This window comes from Diadema antillarum, unplaced genomic scaffold (assembly GCF_040938485.1).
Source record: "Diadema antillarum isolate AM-2024a unplaced genomic scaffold, OU_Dant_1.0 seq00000651_RagTag, whole genome shotgun sequence".
Lineage (NCBI taxonomy): Eukaryota > Metazoa > Echinodermata > Echinoidea > Diadematoida > Diadematidae > Diadema > Diadema antillarum.
In genome coordinates this window covers 500,959-520,753 of record NW_027271564.1, presented here as the reverse complement: position 1 = coordinate 520,753, position 19,795 = coordinate 500,959, and positions in this window count along the sequence as shown.

Genomic DNA, 19,795 nt, shown 5'->3' with positions numbered 1-19,795 from the left:
TAGTCTTTGAACACCCAATACAGTGCACTCCCGTTATAACGAACATGGTTACAACGAAGTAAAAATTCAGACCGCAACATTATCAGCTCTGTTTGTTATTGTTTATTTGTTCAGTTATAACAAAATTTCCACATAACGAAATTTCGATATATTGAAAGAAAACTGCCGATTCCGAGGACTTCGTTACAACGGGAGTCCACTGTATCTACAATCTCTTGTACATGTGAAAAGGAAAATAACAGAAAACATCATACTCGGTGCACTCAGGCAGCACCATAACTGATTTGTTTTCTTGTCTGTAATTCTTTACAGGTTTTATGTACATGTATGTGATGTTTGTAACTGTTTTGTACACTGTACACTGCACTGACATACATGTACATGTGTATTCTTAACATTGATAATAAAAAGTATATTCTATTCCAGCAGATGAAATTACACATGGTATTTGTTTCATGATAAAGTAGAATACAATGTATCTTCTGTTCTTTTTAACAGAGAGAGAGGGAGGGAGAGAGAGAGAGACTCAAACACACAGATGCATACACCTACACACATGTACACACAATTCCTCACAAAAACTTTAATAGATAAGACATGAGGATAGACGCTGCTTCCCTGTACAGTGTGCTCCCGTTAAACCGAACACAATTACAGTACATGTATATAAAATTTTGTTGCAGTAAAGTAAAAAATTCATGTCTCAAAATTATTAATTATAATTAATCAAATCTATATACAGTGGATTCCCGTTAAAACAAAGTCCTCGGGACCGGCAGTTTTCTTTCGTTATATCGAAATTTTGTTATAACTGAACAAATAAACAATAAAAAAATGATAGGGCGCATATTGTTGCATATATGAAAGAATCCTGCAGGTCCCGAGGAGTTTTGAAGGTTACCTGTTCATGTACAGTACTGTATTTACTGTAATCCAGCCAACATAATTGATGAGAATTAACAGAAGATTTTGGAAAGTCCCTGAATAAAAACTTGTAAACACACTCGATCTTCGGGTGCACTGTTGACACCACATACAATGTATTAGCTACCCTTGTGCATCAAGTAGGTGAAATCTGAATGAATCTAAATGGATCATTTTGTGTTCATTCCTGAGGTCCAGACTACAAATGTCCATGTCAAGGAATTCACTTGACCTATGACCACATTGCATTACTAGTGTACTCTAAATGTACATCATCATGTATCAAACTGTTCCTTTAGCACTGTGAAGCTTTAGACAGCTTCTAAAGAGCAATTTATTACAGGTCATAGATGGGTTACTAGTTCAGTCTCAATGTGATTCCAACTCAAGCAAATCTGCAGCACTTACCAAATAATCCTAAGAATCCCTGGATTTTATTGCATCTAAAACACAATGAGTGACACCTCGTAATACTATTGTTGAATTTTCAAGATTGAAAGCATTTCTTTATTCACTTGTAACAAGAAAGCAGAACACAATACTTGTCTTACACAATCATCATAATTATATTCATCCAAACCACTGTAATACATGTACATGATTGCAGGAACTGTGTTCAAAACATGCCCCACCAACCAAGGACTGTTTGAAAGTACACGCATCACAGTTTTGTTTTGCTGCTGCTGCAAAACGTGAATAACAAACATAATTGCATTTTAGTGATGAGGCTTTACAAAAAGAAATCTGGTGAAATTCTTCTATGCACCTTATTTTTAACAGATTTCACAAGCATTTTTTTTTAAATCAGCAAATTGAAGCAAATCTTCTAAAGTATTGGTGTTGTTGCAGTGAAGATTTGTTAGGGGATATATCGTGCCTTAGATGGTTAAGTGCACTAATGCTACAAGTTTAGAATTTCAGAGAAAATCATTGCATCTGCTCAAAATCCATGAAGGAAACAGATCCTTGCAGATGAAAGAAAAAGAAATGGTTGTCCTCAACATAAATCCCTTGGCTTTAGTTGTTTGTTGTTGGTTTGTGGTGTTATGGTGTCTTTTGTGTGTGTGTGTGTGTGTGTGTGTGTGTGTGTGTGTGTGTGTGTGTGTGTGTGTGTGTGTGTGTGTGTGTGTGTGTGTGTGTATTTGCAATTAATGCCATTCATATAAACACACATTCAAACAAGAGGATAGTTCAATATTCAAGCATGTGGTAATATTTTATATTCTAGATTAGATATTCTTGGTTCAACTCTCAAAATTACTTATACTGAACTTCACAACATTAAAGTGTGTGCATGTTTGTCACACACAAACACACTGCTATAATTGCTTCTGATCATCCCAGCATTGAGAATTTAGGGTTTCTGGGACAAACACCGAACTAGGGCTTTCTATAGCTCAGTCGGTAGAGCACCGGGCTAGCAATCCGAAGGTCTCGGGTTCGAATCCCAATGGAATCCCATTTTCTTTGCTAATTTTTTCACTTCACAACATTTGCTACATCATTTATTTTCATTATTCATCAATCCATAATTGTGTAATATCACAAACAGTTTTGGGAAATATATACAGTGCACTCCCGTTATAACGAAATGCTCGGGACCGGCAGTTTTCTTTCGTTATAACGAAATTTCGTTATAACCGAACAAATACAATATATAATGAAAACAAGGAATCACGTATATACACTGTATATCATACACAGCTTGCTGAATACTCATCATACACTGGAAAGCTATGTGAAATGTGATGGGATAACTGTATTACAATAAACGCAAGTTCCCCTCAGAAACTGTGCGTGACACAAGGAGCAAACACACAGTGGTGTGAAGCGTTCACCCATGCAGAGACGCTGTAAATGCTTGTTCCGCTACATATTTTCGAAAGCAATTCGCATTTCGTTATAACGGAGCACATTTCTTTTGTTTTTCTTTGTCTGTGGCGCTCGGAAAAGACTTCGTTATAACGGAAATTTCGCTTAAACCGTGTTCGTTATAAGCCAATTTTGTACCACAGACTTTAATGGTGATAATTTTGGGACCAGAAGATTTACTTCGTTATAACGAAATTTCGTTATAACCGTGTTCGTTGTAACGGGAGTGCACTGTACACTGTCCATGCTGCAGCATACTGCACACGGAGACAGTGAAAAAGTGTCACAAATTTAACAGCTGTTTTTCCAGCAAGGAAATTCAAAAGCAGACTGAATATCATGATAGTGACATCGATTTCAATGAAACAAATAAAAAGAAGAAGATATGGCTGAATCTTGCCCAGGAAAAATACTGCACTTATAAAATCTCCTCTGTATAGAAATGAATGCTTATAGTGTTTGTTTTTTTTTCGTCTTGTTTTGTTTTTTAGTCTGTCAAAGCACAACAACTAACCTGAGCACAAAGGCTGCTGCATTTGATCTGCACTATCTTCAGGTATAGATTATTCTTGCAAATGACCTGGGCCCCATTGTGTAAACTATGATAACTTCACAATTAATGATAACTCTGTAATCGACGGTAACAATCATAGCAACATTACTCCATAGCCAAGAAATCACTTATTGTTACCATTGCCTGCAGAGTAACCATCAATTGCTGTAAAGTTGCCATAGTTTAGTTTTATGCTACAGGTCCCTGATCTAAACACACTCCCAGTCTGCAGAACTCTCTCTTCTTCACTGTAAAAGCTCTATTGTCACATACAGTGCACTCCCATTATAACGAACACAGTAATAACAAAATTCTGGTTACAACGAAATAAAAATTCAGGCCGCAACAATACCGGATCTTTTATATTTTTATTGTTTATTTGTTCGGCTAAAACAAAATTTCGATATAACGAAAGAAAACTGCCAGTCCCGAGGACTTTGTTATAACGGGAGTCCACTGTACTGATATTTTTTTTTGTGGGAATGAGGAGGTCACAGACATTTTTGCAAGATGATGTTTTCATGAATTGACACTGCGTCATGCCTGTCTGTAAATTTAATGCAATAAAGATCAGGTAGCGATATTTTTGCATGTTGATAAATTCATAGCCCAAGGGTGATTCATGAAATTTGCAACAAATTAAAGGGATGGTACAGTATTGGTGGAGATGAGAATTGGGCTTTTAACTTTTTGCGACATACCGAGAAAACTCTTATGATATAGTACAGAGCATACCATTTTAAGAGGAATTCAAAGTTTATTTGATGAAAATCGGGTTAGGAATGACTGAAACATCCAAAAACAAAGTAAAACAAAATGATCGTAATAAAGTGTGGGTCCCACACCTTATCAGAAATGCTCTTTTTTTTATATCTCAGCCATTTCAAAACCAATTTTCATCAAATAAACGTTGAATTCCTCATAGACTTACATGCTCATTCATATTTCATAAGAGGTTTCTCATAAGAGGTTTCTATAAGAGGTTTCTCATTATATAAGAGGTTTCTCATTATTTCGCCCAAAAATGTTAGAAACCTGAAATTAGGTCTCAACCCAAACTGTACGGTCCCTTTAAACCCTCGCAACAGCTTTTTCAGTGCCCTTTGTGTTCCTGACAGAAAGATTTGACTGCACCTGGCTTTTTAGAATTTGCAAATTTCCCTTCTTTTGTCCCAGAAATGAGAGATAACACACAAGATGGCACTGCTCAAAAACTCGGTACAACTGTCACCTTTTTGTTGAAATAATGTTTAGAATGCATGTTGGTCAATTTCAACTAGGTCAACTCTTGGTAGCCCCTGGAAGTATTGAATTCATGTAAATGGAGAATATCACAACTCCAAATGTTTCTGTGGTTTTTTTTCTTGCTGACTTCTTGGCAAGACATCCTTGACCACACTCCAACCGATGGCTGTCCGTCCGTCCGTCCGTCCGTCCGTCCGTCCAGCTACTCACAGAGGTTTGTAATCACTCGTCAAAGAGTCCTCTTGACTGTTCATATACGTGTAACTAGTAGTTCAGTACCCTCTGTTGTTCTGTACATTGTTCTGAACACATTCACTGGTATCTCACAGACGTTGCACCCCTTCACTTGTCCGATCGCGGCTTGAAAGGGTCGCTCCACACTCGCATTCCTGTGACACACAGAATAAAGGGATTGCATTATGAAAGAGATCATATGATAACCCCTGACAGTCGTCAACGGACAATAAATCACATGGGCTGAATTAATTTTAAGGAATCACTTTAGGAACATCAAGAGAAAAATGGCAGAGCACTCAATTACCGTTCACACAAGAAAAAGATTGACATAAAAAGGAACAAAAAATAGCTGATGGAAAACAGGATGCAGTGATGTTTATCATTCTGAACAGAGTACAATGTGTTGGGAAAAGAGAGATAAGAATTTGAGGAAACAAACTTAGCTATATTGAGCACACAAAAATCCTTTTTTTCTCATAGCTCTTGAGACTTTCCGAGGAACAGTATTTTTAGCCCCTGCATTAACTCTGACCATTCTCACTTCAGGCTCTTTCCGCCATTTAAGCGACACGCTCCATTTCATGATACATGGCCATATACAATAAGACTCAAAAGTATCATTTTTCACAGACGGTCAATGGCATAATCTCCCTGGGGTGGTTCACTCCACATTTCCTGGGGAAAAAAAAAAAAAAAGATATAAGACACACTGTCTTCTCCAAACCCATGTCTTTCCCCTACCATCCAACGAGACCACTTAGAAACTCCACCATGATTTGTTGTGATTGGTGAGAGCTAACACTTTTACTCGTGAGTGCAATACAATAAACATCACAATTCGCTCCATCCACTTTTAGAAGGGTGTAGTATTTCCTCCCAAGAGCATGGATGTTATGCGCAGCGTTCCGGCCATTGGCATGAACCATCTCTCCTGCGACAGTACAGCCCATCAGAACAAACTTTAGGCCGTCTTTTGGTGTGATGTGTGAAATTATTCACTCACAACTGACAGAATGCAAGAGCGTACAAGGGAGAAATGCCTCTGTTTACAACTTCTCACATTCCCAGCAGATTCAATAAAGTGGCAGTGTTTATAACACCCTTGTTACATCAAACATACTTGTGCTCTAAAGCCTGAGACCTATACAGTTTACCGTACTTGGAAGAGCATAGTACACTACATGCAGATTGTACTGAACATTGATAGCACTTGTTAAATTAAACATACACATGCCAACCTTTATCAACCACTCTTTATCAAAATCAAATTCTAGTCATCAAAATACCCTTTCACATACCTGCTCTATACAATATGAAATGAAAATCTGATTAATGCTGTGTGAACTGGTGAAAAAAAGAAGAAGATCACTTTAGAATAGTTTGAGTCTTTGAACAATCTCTGTTTTCACTGTCTAGTCATTAACCAATTTGAATAGCCTTTCACCCCCCCCCCCCCCCACCACCACAAAAAAAAAAAAAAAACACCAAAACCACGCACACGCACACGCACACACACACACACACACACAACAAAACACATCAAAAGACAGTTTCTGGGACTAATCATCGCACCTGCATGCCAGGATATGATCAGGGAGGTGGGAAGAGAGACCTCCCTGATATGATCTTAGGAGGGGGGTGGTTAGTATGCGAGGGAGCGAAGCAACTGAGCGTGAGCAAGCATAGCGAGCAAGGGGGGGGGGAGGGTGTGGGAGGGGGACGTCCCCCCTCCAACGGTGAGAACTCTTTGCATTTTGATGTTGTAAATGGTGCAATTTGATGCATGTTTTTGCGTGTTTTATCGACTTAAAAAGTCCTACTTGTTTAAGGTAGCAGTACATTTTGATGTAGATTATTATTGAACAATTTGCCTATTAAATGGTGTCATTTAAATAAACTTCTTGTATTAATTCTTCCACTGAATGTCATGAACGCGACCGAGCTCGAGCAAGCGGAGTGAGCGAGGGGAGGGGGTTGTCCCCCCCCCCCCCCCCCCCCAAGGTGAAAATTTTTTGCATTTTTATGTTGTAAATGGTGCAATTTGATGCATGTTTTTGCGTGTTTTATCGACTTGAAACAGTCCCACTTGTTTAAGGTAGAAGTACATTTTGATGTAATTATTGACAATTTGCCTATAAAATGATGTCATTTAAATAAACTTCTTGTATTAACTTTTACCCTGAATATCATGTGCAAACACAACTGAGCCCGAGCGAGCAAGGGATGGGGTGGGAGGGGGGTGTCAACCCCCCCCCCCCCCCCACAGTGATAACTTTTTGCATTTTGATATTGTAAATGGTGCAATTTGATGCATGTTTTTGCGCGTTTTATCAACTTGAAGCAGTCGCATTTGTTTAAAAAGTAGCAGTATATTTTGATGTGGATTATCATTTAACAATTTGCCTATAAAATGCTATCATTTAAATAAACTTCTTGTATACCATTATTCTTCTCATGAATATCATGAACGCTGTCTGTTATGCAATCAATCAAAAAAAGCATGCACACGAGGATGTAGAATGATAAGGGGCATTTCTCCTCCCACATGAAGGCGATTTCGCATTGTCAGACCTGAAATTCAGTGATCTGGTGCAAACTTTTGGTGCACTACTTTTTTTCCAGCCCCCCCCCCCCCAAAAAAAAAAGTGATGGAAATAAATAGTTTTTTTTTTTGTTTTTTTTCAGGGAAGTATCAAAATCACAGAATTTAGATCTTATTCCGAGTGTGCATCATGTGTGTGTATGTATTAAATCTAGTGAGGTAGAGCTTAGGGGGACTCGACGTTACGTTTTTAGAATTGAAATAAAGTGATCTGAAGCACACTTTTTTTCTTTTTTCTTTTTAAATTCGGAAATTGTCATCCCTAAAGTGTACTTAGTCTATAAAGGGGACCAAGCAGTGGGAGGGTGGCAAGATATCTCTCCCATATTTGAGGGAGCTTTTTTCAGTTTTAGAACTGATATCCAACGATCTGGTGCACACTTTTGTTGGAATATCTGGAAATTTGTCAATCAGAGAAGTGTAGCAAGTCTGTGGAAGGAGACAAAGCAGGAGGATGTGGGAGGGGATAAGCCCTATTCTCCCTCCTACATGAGGGAGATTCTGTATTTTCTGATTGCAGTTAAACGTTTTGGTGCACACATTTTGTGGCATATTGGGAAAACTGTCTACGTTCAAAGTGTAGCCACAGTCTACTTGTATGAGGGGGGCGGAGGGGGGCTGGTGAGCAGGGTGAAGGCATGGGCGAGTGCTATCACCACCCTTCCCATACAAGGGAGCTTTTGCCTTTTTAAAGTTGAAATTGAGATATCTCATAAACACATATTTGATGGAATATTTGGGAAATTATGAAAAAAAGACTGATCAGGTGGAACTGAGTGAGGAAAGGGTTGATTAAAAGAGGATATTCTCCTTGTATATGAGAGAACTTTTGAATTTTTGGGATATAAGTGATAAGTCTTGAGCACTCAGAATTATTCAGAATTTTTTGTAAATCTGAAAAGTGTGCTAAGGCTAGGGAAAGGGGCACAGAGAGGGAGGGTTTCCAAGCACGAGAGATTTTGCATTTTTTGAATTGAAATTTAATGATCTGGTGCACACTTTGAGTGAAATATTGAAAAAATTATGATCTACTTGATGAAAGGTTGAAAGGGAGACCCGCTTCATGTACATGCATAAAGTATACACGCAATTTTTTTTTCCGCCTTCAAAATCCCCGGTCCAAATCTTAGGGTGGCGACCGCCCCCATCGCCCCCCCTTGGCTACGCCAGTGAATCAGTGCATTGCATCTTGATGACACAATGATGCACCATTTTATATTGATACCGTATCTCATACATCAGTGAGATGTAGTGTATGAATAAATTCCATGGTGCTGGATGCTCAGAGGAGAATTCTCTTGTGGTAAATATAAAACAGAAATTAAGCACTCATGTGAAGGCATCCTTATACTCTCATTTGACCTCCTCTCCAATAACAAAATAACAACAAAACAAAAAAGACAACAAACTATTGTGCAGTTTTTGTCACAAGTTATAAAAACATGTTTTCTGTTTCTATCCCAGAAGTCTGAGTCATACAATGACCACTTTGTCTTTGCCAAATGATGCTGATGATGACTGCACAAACTGATGTGTGACCTCTAACAGTACTTCATCTATGACTTCACTCACGAGTCATAGTTCATCATCATCACTCACTTTCCCCCAAAAAACAATTATTTTTACGAATACTGGTACACGTATATGGCTTCACACAACTACACTCTATAATTTTCAATGGCACTCGTTTAAAGAACCTTCAATCAACATGAAACTTAATTGTTTGTTTCTGGGTTGTTGTGTTTTTTTTATTGGAAAATCTGGATGGAGCTGCAGGGCACAAACAAGTTGTTATTCAATCAGATGCCCTTGATGGAAATACCAAATCATTGGCTGAAGTTTTATGATTTCAAATTGATACTCAAAGTAGTGATATGCAGAAATATTTGTGGGTTGATTTTTCGCTTTTGTCCATATTTGATGTTTTCTTTGTTCGTTTGAAATAGTTGGGTTCTTTGTACACTCTCTTGTTCAAAGTACATGTACATGTACTTCCCATCATTTCTTTTTTCTTGATATCATTGATTAATCCTTTTCTTCGGGAATCAGAAAAGTCTTCTCATTGATGAGATACATTCACCAAAATTTAATATAATTTAATACCAGTATAATAAATTTTGTCACAACTACACTTTGTTGAGTATAAACACAGCATTCCCTTAAATAGGTAAATACTATATCAGGGCTCAACACTCACTATTTTTTTTTTCCCCAGGTGGCTTGGTTGGGTCACTACACCTTTATATCTGAAATTTTTTGGGCCCCAAAAAAGAAATGTAGTGGCCCAAAACAAATGGAAACATAACAATAAATTTTGAATCATATAAAGGCCTGATCAAGCCACTATCAGACAGCCTGTTTTGGAAACTGGGTGGCCCTGGGCCACTGGGCAGCTGGGCCACAGCTAATTTTGAGCCCTGATACCATACACACATGTGTGAGATACCAGTAGGAAACCAGAATAAGAGATGGTTACACACAAAAAAAAAAACAACAACAGCAAGAAAATGATACTGAGGAAATAAAGAGAAAAGACAACCCTATGACATACAACATTATTCAAGGGTGGAGGTAATGGTAGAATAGAAATTGGAGTTGTAGCTGAATGTACCTCCACTATAACCACACCTCCTCCCCCTTTCCCTTGCCCCAATCCCATTCAGCTAGCTTCACTTAGCATTCATCCATTATTCATTTGAAGTACTGGGTGCCAATATTTGGCTGCCAGGCTGATTCACTGGAAAAGCACAAACTGGTCGGCCTCCTTTGTATAAAGGAAGATACAGGAACTACAATGCTCAGAAGGGTCTGTTTTTAGGATTACAATTAAGGAAGAAATGGAAGTTGCGAACGTGAAGCTATACACACTAAACACACAAACAGATGCACACACACAATATTCGTGTGTGTCAAATAGTATACTATACAAATAATGAATGTTTATGAGTGCAATGGACAGTAATATTTCATGAGGTGAAAGATGAAATGCTCCATTCAATGAGGCATATTTTCATCTTCCAATATTCTGTACATTGCACAGATAAAAAAACAATAATATTTGTTTTTTATAACACTTAAAATTAGATCCTTGTCATTGATGTTTTTTTATGAATTTTGAAACGAGAGAGAATGTGCAAGATCTGAGATGGAGAGAGTGCTGGGCACTAGCTAGATGGTAGTGCACTTTCTGGTCAATATGCTGGATCACATGCATACTACAAACACAAGCGTTTTACACACGCAGCGTGCCGGGCTCTTGGGATGTGTGCAATGGAGAAAATCACATGGATCCAAAATTGCACGGTAAATGGAGCCACAATTGCACCAAAACCCACCCCCCCCCAAAAAAAAAAAAAAAAAAATCAATGATGATACAATAGTAAAATAGAACAAAAGACCTATATCAAACAACCAATCAAACTAAAAGGATCTATTTAGGTGTTACATAATAATAACCATTAACTACTCTCTTGTATCAGAAACTCGGTCATTTTGTTGTTTTTTACAATAAATATTGAGTCAACAAATGGAGAAATTCAAACAGAAGGCAAAGTATTGTGGCAAAAGAGTTGCAAAACATACTAACACACATCCCAAGCGACAAGAAAACAAAGAAAAAGCAATAATGAGGTAGAAAAGCACATACAGAGATGGACAAAGACAGGTGCGAATGGACTGATCTTGAGATGAATTAACAGACTGGACGGATGCAGGTAGATGGACAAACAGACAGACAAGATGGCAAGGAAAACAGACAGACAACAAGACGCATTGCAGAGACAGACCAATGATAAGAAGAGACAAGTCACAGATCTTTTAGTTACTAAGATTAGAAAGAGGAATGAAATAGAGAGGGGAGACGGAGAGAGAGAGAGAAGGGAGTGAGGGAGGGAGAGAAAGACACGGGGGAGAGAGAGAGAGAGCGAGGAGGACTAGAGAAATACATGAATTGAGAGGGAACATGAAAGAGAGGCTCAGCTAAATATTAGAAGCATGGCAACCCAACAACAACAACAGCAACGAAATGCCAAGAATGTGAAATATCACTTGCATGCAAGATTCATGAAAAATTCTCTCATGACAGTGCACTAGTGGATGCAAATCGCATCACTTTCAGAGTTCTAACCATTTTCATTTGACTTTGTCAGGCTTTGAAAATCATCGGGAGGAACTATTCTTTGGGAAGAAGTTATGTCTCTCGGGAGGGGGTAGGAATGATTTATGGGTGCTGTTACAACTATGGCCGTTATAAATGCTTCCAGGATTTCGATCAAATTGTGGTGAAAGATATATCGATAGTGCAATTGCAATGCCCTGCTTTTGACAAACCTAGCATGACGTTGAAAGTGAATACAGGAAGAACCAAGGAAATGGGATTCCATTTTATATCACATTCAGGGAGATTGATTTTGGGTGGCATGTACATGAGGTACATTGTACGAGTGAAAAAAAAAATCTTTAAAAGGCTTGAAACATATTGCATTTCATTGCATTTCATTGCATTTTGGTCATTGTTTTTTTGACAGGGTGAAGGTCCAAAATATGATGAGAATTATGAGTTGTACTGCTTTTAACCCCCCTTCAAAAACAACAACAACAAATGACATCTCTCAAAATCTTTTCAAGGCACTACTAACTTGAGGCAAGCACATATAAATTTTCAATGATTAACATATTTCACTTCTGCAACCCAGCGAGGAAATTTTGCTACATTATAAAAGAGGTAAACTTGTCACTGATTGCTTTCCCTCATATTACTTTTTTTTAATGGGAAATGCACCTTTAAAGAAACAATTAGAGTCCAATTTTCCATTTGTTTCAAATAAATGTCAATTGAACGCGTAAGCAATCAATCACAGGCATATTCACATTTGTGTAAATGTTGCTAATAAATGTCCTGTGTTGTCAAGCAGATTGCGGCAGTGCTAAATTGATATATGCACGGCAGAAATTACTCCAGGCAAATTGGCACGTCATAAGCAGCAATCCATCTCGTCGTCGGTTGAGAAGAACTTCTTGATGCCGTAGGAAAGAAGACAAGCAGACAGCTCTTTACTTTTAAAGGGAAATTTCACTCTGATATAATGTTGCTTTGTATGAAAAACAGAAAGATCAGAGAAACAAATTAGCAACTCTGTGTGTCATAGGTGTTGAACACCTCTCCATTTGTTTTGTACACAAAATTTCACTCATTTTTCATTTTTCTCACACATTTTGGCACGGACAGAACTTATCCGCTGAGGGGGACATGCATTACTCTTATCATAAAATTTAAACCAAAAACAAATTTGAACAGAAATTTGTGAATTTTTGTGTTCAGACAAAACAAAGAGCTGCTCAACATCTATGTCACAAAGAGTTGCCAATTTGTCTTGACTCTCTAAATTTCAAAAAAGCATAACTTTTTTTGTGCATCTGATTCCCCTCCCCCTATATTTTCAATAATCTAACTCTCTCATTTTTCTGCTTTCATACAAAACAACATAGTATCAGGGTGGAATTCCCCTTTAATAGCTGTAAATCACTGAGTGGCGCTATTTTGCTGCAAGATATAACTGTTAAAAAACAGGGACAGCACTAAAAAAAGAAAGAAAGAAAAAGTTTGATTGATCACCGGTTGTCCCAAGTGATGCGTATGAGAGATTCTGGTATTTACTTTCGTGGCATTCTTGAAATTTTGTCAGAGCCTGCTGAGTGACATCTTCCCTCTGGCATGATTTAAACTTCTAAGAACCATAAGCCTAATATGCTTTTTGCAATGTACAGTATGTCCCCCCAAATATGCAATCAAATTTCCACATTGATAACTTTCAAAATGATTAAATAATCTGAATGCTATTGTAGGGAAACAAACTAAAACTTTTAACCTACATTTTGCAGAAAAAAAAAATCAATTCAATTTTGTTTAGTGGTCACAGAGAAATGTGGATCATTGTAATGCATGTCATGGGTCCATTTCTTCCCAGTCCAGCACTTGGATGCTCTTGGAACTGTGAACATAATGGACAAAACTTTGAGGGAAGGGATTCCTGACATGCTCTACAAAGATCCTCATTTCTCTTTGACCACTGAAGCAAATCGGATGGGGTTTTCTGTAAGATGTAGGTAATAAGTCATACATGTAGTTTCATACCTTGAAATCTCATTTAGATTGATTCGCTCTTTTTAAACTTATCACTGTGGAAAGTCCAATTGTAATTTTTTGGGGGACATGCAGGACATAAACATGCTGCCAACAAATTGAACTGATTTATGATAAAGTGGACCAAGTAGCATTTGCTTTTAATATATCTAGCTCTTGTCACAGAACAAAAAGTGAAAAAAATCATAGTCACATACTTTCACTCATTTGTGTAATTACGATTATCATTACATATCTTATCAAGGCATGGACCTGTACTTTACAGCACACTATAAATAAAGTACAATTTAAGGTTCATGCAAATTCTTTTTCCATCACACACATACAGACAGCAAAAACTATCAAAATCCTGAGCATTACCAGAAAAGGATGAATTAAAATTTTGAAACAATAAATATCAACCTTCTGTTGTTTCAAGAGCTGCATGTAATGACACTGGCAATGATGACGTATTGATAGCAACAATGAGAATGGTATGAATATGACATAAATGAAAGCACTAATGCTGACTGGTAATGTAATCATATACTGCTGATGGATGAAAAAGATAATGATTACAATGATGAAAGCTGTCTCAGAAATTGTGCACACAATTGGAGAATAGGGGAGAACTTGTGGCTTTATAGTGCTTGATAGCTGCATGCATTTCAGCTTGCTGCTGCAACTAGGGATGCTACAGATTGCTACTAGTCTTCGTGGTAAAATCAGTTTATTTTGCAGCAAAATTTGGCCAAACTTTTTCGTCTCATCACCAAATCTTCTTCATCCAAAATAGATTCAGGTATACCTATATGTTAAAGAACAAATTCACCTTCGTAAACATAAGGATTGAGAGAATGCAACAATATTAGTAGAACACATCAGTGAAAGTTTGAGGAAAATTGGACAATCGATGCAAAAGTTATGAATTTTTAAAATTTTTGTGTTGGAACCGCTGGATGAGGAGACTACTACAGCTTGTGAGTCATATGCGTACAACAGTATAAAGAAAATGTAAAGAAAATTCAACATATTTTCACTTTTTTCGCATAATAAAAGAGCACTTGACTTGCCTCTTTCTAAAGGCACGGGGAATAATATTACCCATAACATATGTCGGTAACGAGTCAGGGGAATGTGTACTTTTTTCAAAAGATGAAATTTTGTGAAATTCTCTTTATATTTTCCTTATATTGTTGTACGCATGTGACATCTAAGTTTAATCATACACTGCAGTAGTCTTCTCATCCAGCGGTTACTGCACAAAAACTTCAAAAATTCATAACTTTTGAACGGATTGTCCGATTTTCCTCAAACTTTCAATGATGTGTTCTTCTAATATTGCTACATTCTCTCAGTCCTTATGTTTATGAAGGTGAACTTGTCCTTTAAAACTACTCATTTCATGAATATAGTGAAAGTAGTCACAGTATGTGGTATCAGAAACCCTTTTATCATACATTTGCCAAATTACACATAATTATCATTATGAATCATTTCAATGTGTTGTAATGTTATTTTTTTTCTTTCTTACATTTTTAGTCAAATTGTGTGGTACTTAAAGTACTTTATCATACCTGCCAATCTTCACTTGATTATCATAGATCATTTCTTTATTTTCATAAATGATTCCATTTTTTAAACTTTTCTTATATTCTTTCAGAAAACAGAAACGTATTGTCAGGTCACCAGAAACTAAAATGTGATGATACTGGTGGCTCAAATGGGCCACAAAAAAAAAAAAAAAATGTAAGTGATGAGCCTTGTTAATATATATTACCATAAAAAACACAAATAAGATAGACATCAGCACTAAAAAAAAAAAAAATACACAGACAAATACCAGCTGAAGGCAAAAATTTGTTTTGCCACCATGCTTTGAGCGCAGCATCGACCTGAATGCAAACTCTGATCTACTTGCACGGCACATCACCTGAAGACAGGTGCTTGGCTCTCCCGCATCTTCAGGCCAGGTGATGTGGGAGGAAAGCCTGAATTGAGTTCTTTGCTGCGATGTAAATTCTTGTTTCTTTGGTGTGATTTTCTCTTTTTTTTTGGTTCTCTTCCTCTGTCTGACTGTCTCTCTTTCTCCCAAAGATGCAAATAGAAAATCCTGTTGAACTACCACCATCTCTTTGAGGCTCTTAACTATTGATTCAAAGTCTTTCGTTTGCTTGTAGCAGGCAACTGGGAAAGGAGACGCATGGGAGGAAGTTAAGACTGCCTCGCCATTTGGGGATTCAACCCTAAAGCTCCACTTAGCAGCGCCACAAGCTGCAAGCTCTAGTTGCAGTTGGAGAATTTTTGGTCCATTTTGAACCGGCCCCCACGGGCCAGGCAGAATTCAGTTTGTTTGTGTGCCCAGAAGGATGCCACTGGAGCAGCATTGAAAAAAATTGCAGCCCCTACAGCTTCTTCATGGAAGACTTGATCTTTTAAGGTATGGCAGGAAACTTGTGAGCACTAGGCCTGAACTTGAAGTGCGTCAAAAGCAGAGAAGGATAATACAGAAAGATATTGTTTGGAGAATTTCAAAACAGGTCATCCACAAATGAGAAGCATGGTATGATATTTAAGTGTGGGGGGAAAACTGGCACATACACTCCAAATAAAGCAAGAAAGAAGAGATTACAACATCCCTGGAGAAAGTATTGTCTGTAGCATCTATCTAAAAAAGCATGACAAACAGACAATTTTTTTTTTCAAGTTTTCATAGAAGCCCTTGGGACATAGCCTTGTTTTGTTTCTGTTTTTATCTTTTTGTCCTTTTTTTCTGAAAGGGGGAAGATTAATCAGAAACCTTTGCTACAGATTGAATGGTTTCATTTATTTGCTGTTTAGTTGTTTTTAGGGGATATATTTAGCAGAAACCTTAAAAGATACCCCATAGTGGAAAGCTTCATACATTTGCTGTATTTGTTGTTGTTATTGTTTGCAGCATTCATTTCTGCCATTCACAGTGTTGATTATCTCAAATTCATAAAACATACTGCATGCCACTCTGTATTCATCAGGGGCGGATCCAGGAACTCCATAAAGGGGTGGCACCTTTGCAAAATTAAAGGGGGCGCATGCACCCCCCCCCCCATTTTCCTTTTGATTTCTTTTGTTTTAGCCAGAAATAAAGAGTGGGTGCGCGCCTGGTGCCCCCCCCCCCCCCCCCCCCCCCTCTGGATCCACCACTGTTCATAAATCTCCAGTTCCATTACTGATGCAAGTCAACAAATATTTGTTGACCTGGATTGAAATAGAACACACACAAAGAAACAATACCAGACATGAAAACAAAAAGACTTAAAATCCCTGGATACAGCCCAAACGTTGTTTCATTCAGATGCAAGTCTTTCTATAACTTCTGCGCAATACAAACACAGGAATGAGCCCAAAGAAGGAGTGAAATAGGACAGCTTGGGGCAATGAATAGACCTTCATTTTTCATCCAACCAATTACCATATACACTTCTATATATCCATTGACTGTATACATTTCTGATTTTGGCAACCTCCATGGTCCCAGAAGAAGGGGACAGAGGGGAATTGCAACCATTGACAGAAGGATTTTGTTCATAAGAGCATGCTCCCCAGACCCCTTGGATAGAAGAGGTCTCTAGTGAAACAACTTTTAGATTCCTTTCCAATTTGGATGATTAAAGGAGAAGTTCACCTTCATATACTGTAAAAGTGGAAATTTTCGCGGTGTTGAAATTTTCACGCGTTTCGCGCAACCCAAAACTAGTGCGAAAATAAAAGCACACGAATACTTTGTTTGCCATTTATATGTTCCAGCAGGTGATGACTTGATTCCGCAGAGTTAAAAACATGCGAAACTCTTCTTACCCCGCCGAGCGTGAAAAATTAGTTGCGCGAAAACATCCACTTTAAAAGTACATGTGGATTGAGATGATGCAGCAACATAAGTAGAACACATCAGTGACAGTTTGAGGAAAATAACTGGACAATCCGTTTAAAAGTTATGAATATTTAAAGTTTCTGTGCAGTCACTGCTGGATAGGAAGACTACTACAATTGATGATGTCACATGCATAGAACAATATAAGGAATATATACAGAGAATTTCACAAGATTTCTTTTTTTTTTTTGAAAGAAAGTACACATTCCCTGAAGTACCATGCTTATTTAATAATTATTGCTTGTCGATTTCTTTTTTATCAAACTTTCATGCCTTGTATACTGAGCAATTAGCTAACTAATGTGTCCCTGCGTAGGAGATTTTCAAATTAGGCTAATCAAATGGTTTGCTGCTGCTCAGAATACTGTATAAGCTGTTATTTTTGCGAGGGTTTATTTTCACGAATTTCGCGAATCACAGTTGAATCGCAAATTTAACAACACGCGAAAATGTCTCTATGCGCTTTGTTAATATAGAGCATTAATGTAAGCATCGGCGTCGATACGCGATAACAACATCTCGCAAAAATGTCTATGATCTCGTCATTCGCGAAAATATCTGAACGCAAAAATAACAGTGTATACAGTAGTAAATTCCAGAAAAGCATAGGTAAAAATGAACATGAAACAAGCCAACAAACAAGTGCTAGCTCTTAGTATGTGTTAAGAAGAAGTACCCGGCAGGTGGAGGAAAATATCATGAATTGAAACCTTTGTGAATAACTATGCCCTACCAGAGAGAGAGGGAAAAAATGGCACAAAAGTGATTGTATATCAGGATGTTATCTTCCGTATTCATCCTATCACATTAACATTTGCACACATTTGCATATTTACACACACACACACACACACACGAACGCATACAAAATAATAAAAGCTGTATGCTTTGTCTTGCAGGTTACACAAGACATGATGGCACAGTTTGCAGCAGAGTGTAATCCTGCACTACAAAGAAAGCACACACAGAAAATGCTGGCTTCCACTGTTCCAGTCTCATGAAAGCACAAACAGACAATTGGACGTTTGAAACATAAAAATGAGAATGAATGATCACTTGAAACTGTTTTCTCAGAGTTTCTGACTCAATATCAAATGTTCTATTCTTGTTTGTTGATTTAGAATAGAGTGTCAGAGCAGGTTCTTCATTGCTGTTTCTTTTAAAGGACAAGTTCACCTTCATAGACATGTGGGTTGAGTGAATGCAGCAATGATAGTAGAAGACATCAGTGAGAGTTTGAGGAAAATCGGACAATCCGTTCAAAAGTTATGAATTTTTGAAGTTTCTGCTCAGTCACGGCTGCATGAAAAGACTAATATAGCTTGTGATGTCACATGAGTACAACGACATAAAGAAAGAATAAAGAAAAATCAACATATTTCCATTTTTCTCGCATAACAAAAGAACACTCGACTTCTCTCTTTCAGAAGGCAGGGGGAATAATATTACCCTTAACATACATCAGTAATAAGTCAAAGAAAATGTGCACTTTATTAAAAAAGTAAAGTTTTGTGAAATTCTCTTTATATTTTCCTTATATCGTTGTATGCATGTGACATCATACACTGTAGTAGTCTTGTCATCCAGCAGTGTCTGCACAGACACTTAAAAAATTCATAACTTTTGAACGGATTGTCCGATTTTCCTCAATTTTTCACTGATGTGTTCTAATAATATTGCTGCATTCTCTCAATCCTTATGTATATGAAGGTGGACTTGTCCTTTAATCCAAATTCAAACTGCAGTTAATCTAGTCTAGATATTAAACGTAAATAAAAACCTAGCGCAGCGGCCCCCATCCTTTAATCAGGAGGGGTTGGGCAACAAGTTTTCTTCCACTTAAATGGTGGCTGGTATAGATCCATGCAAATCACCCCACATGAAACCCAGTCCTGTATATGCCATTTATTTCAAGAGTCTAAATTTTCGCGAATTGGGAATTCCCGACGATTTCGCAAGTGGTTGAATTCGCGATCGTGGAGTCCTGCACTGAACAGAGAGATGTACACGTGTACGTCACATTCACATCGGGATCAGAGTCAATATTTTCGAGTGTCTTTAATTTCGCAAATAGCACCCGACTCGCACAATTCAGGAAAATACACACCTCACGAAATATTCGCCGTATACAGTATTTTTATGTATATTACACTAAACCATGCACAATCACTGTTAAACCAATTGATATCTACCGAGCAACAGGAAAATGTACACACATGCTACGACATTATGTAGACTAAAAGGAATAAGTGCATGTGTGAGGAGGAGATGTTAGTGATCCATAGGCCTATCACTGCCAGCATACCACTCTACTGTGTAGTCCCACAAGCT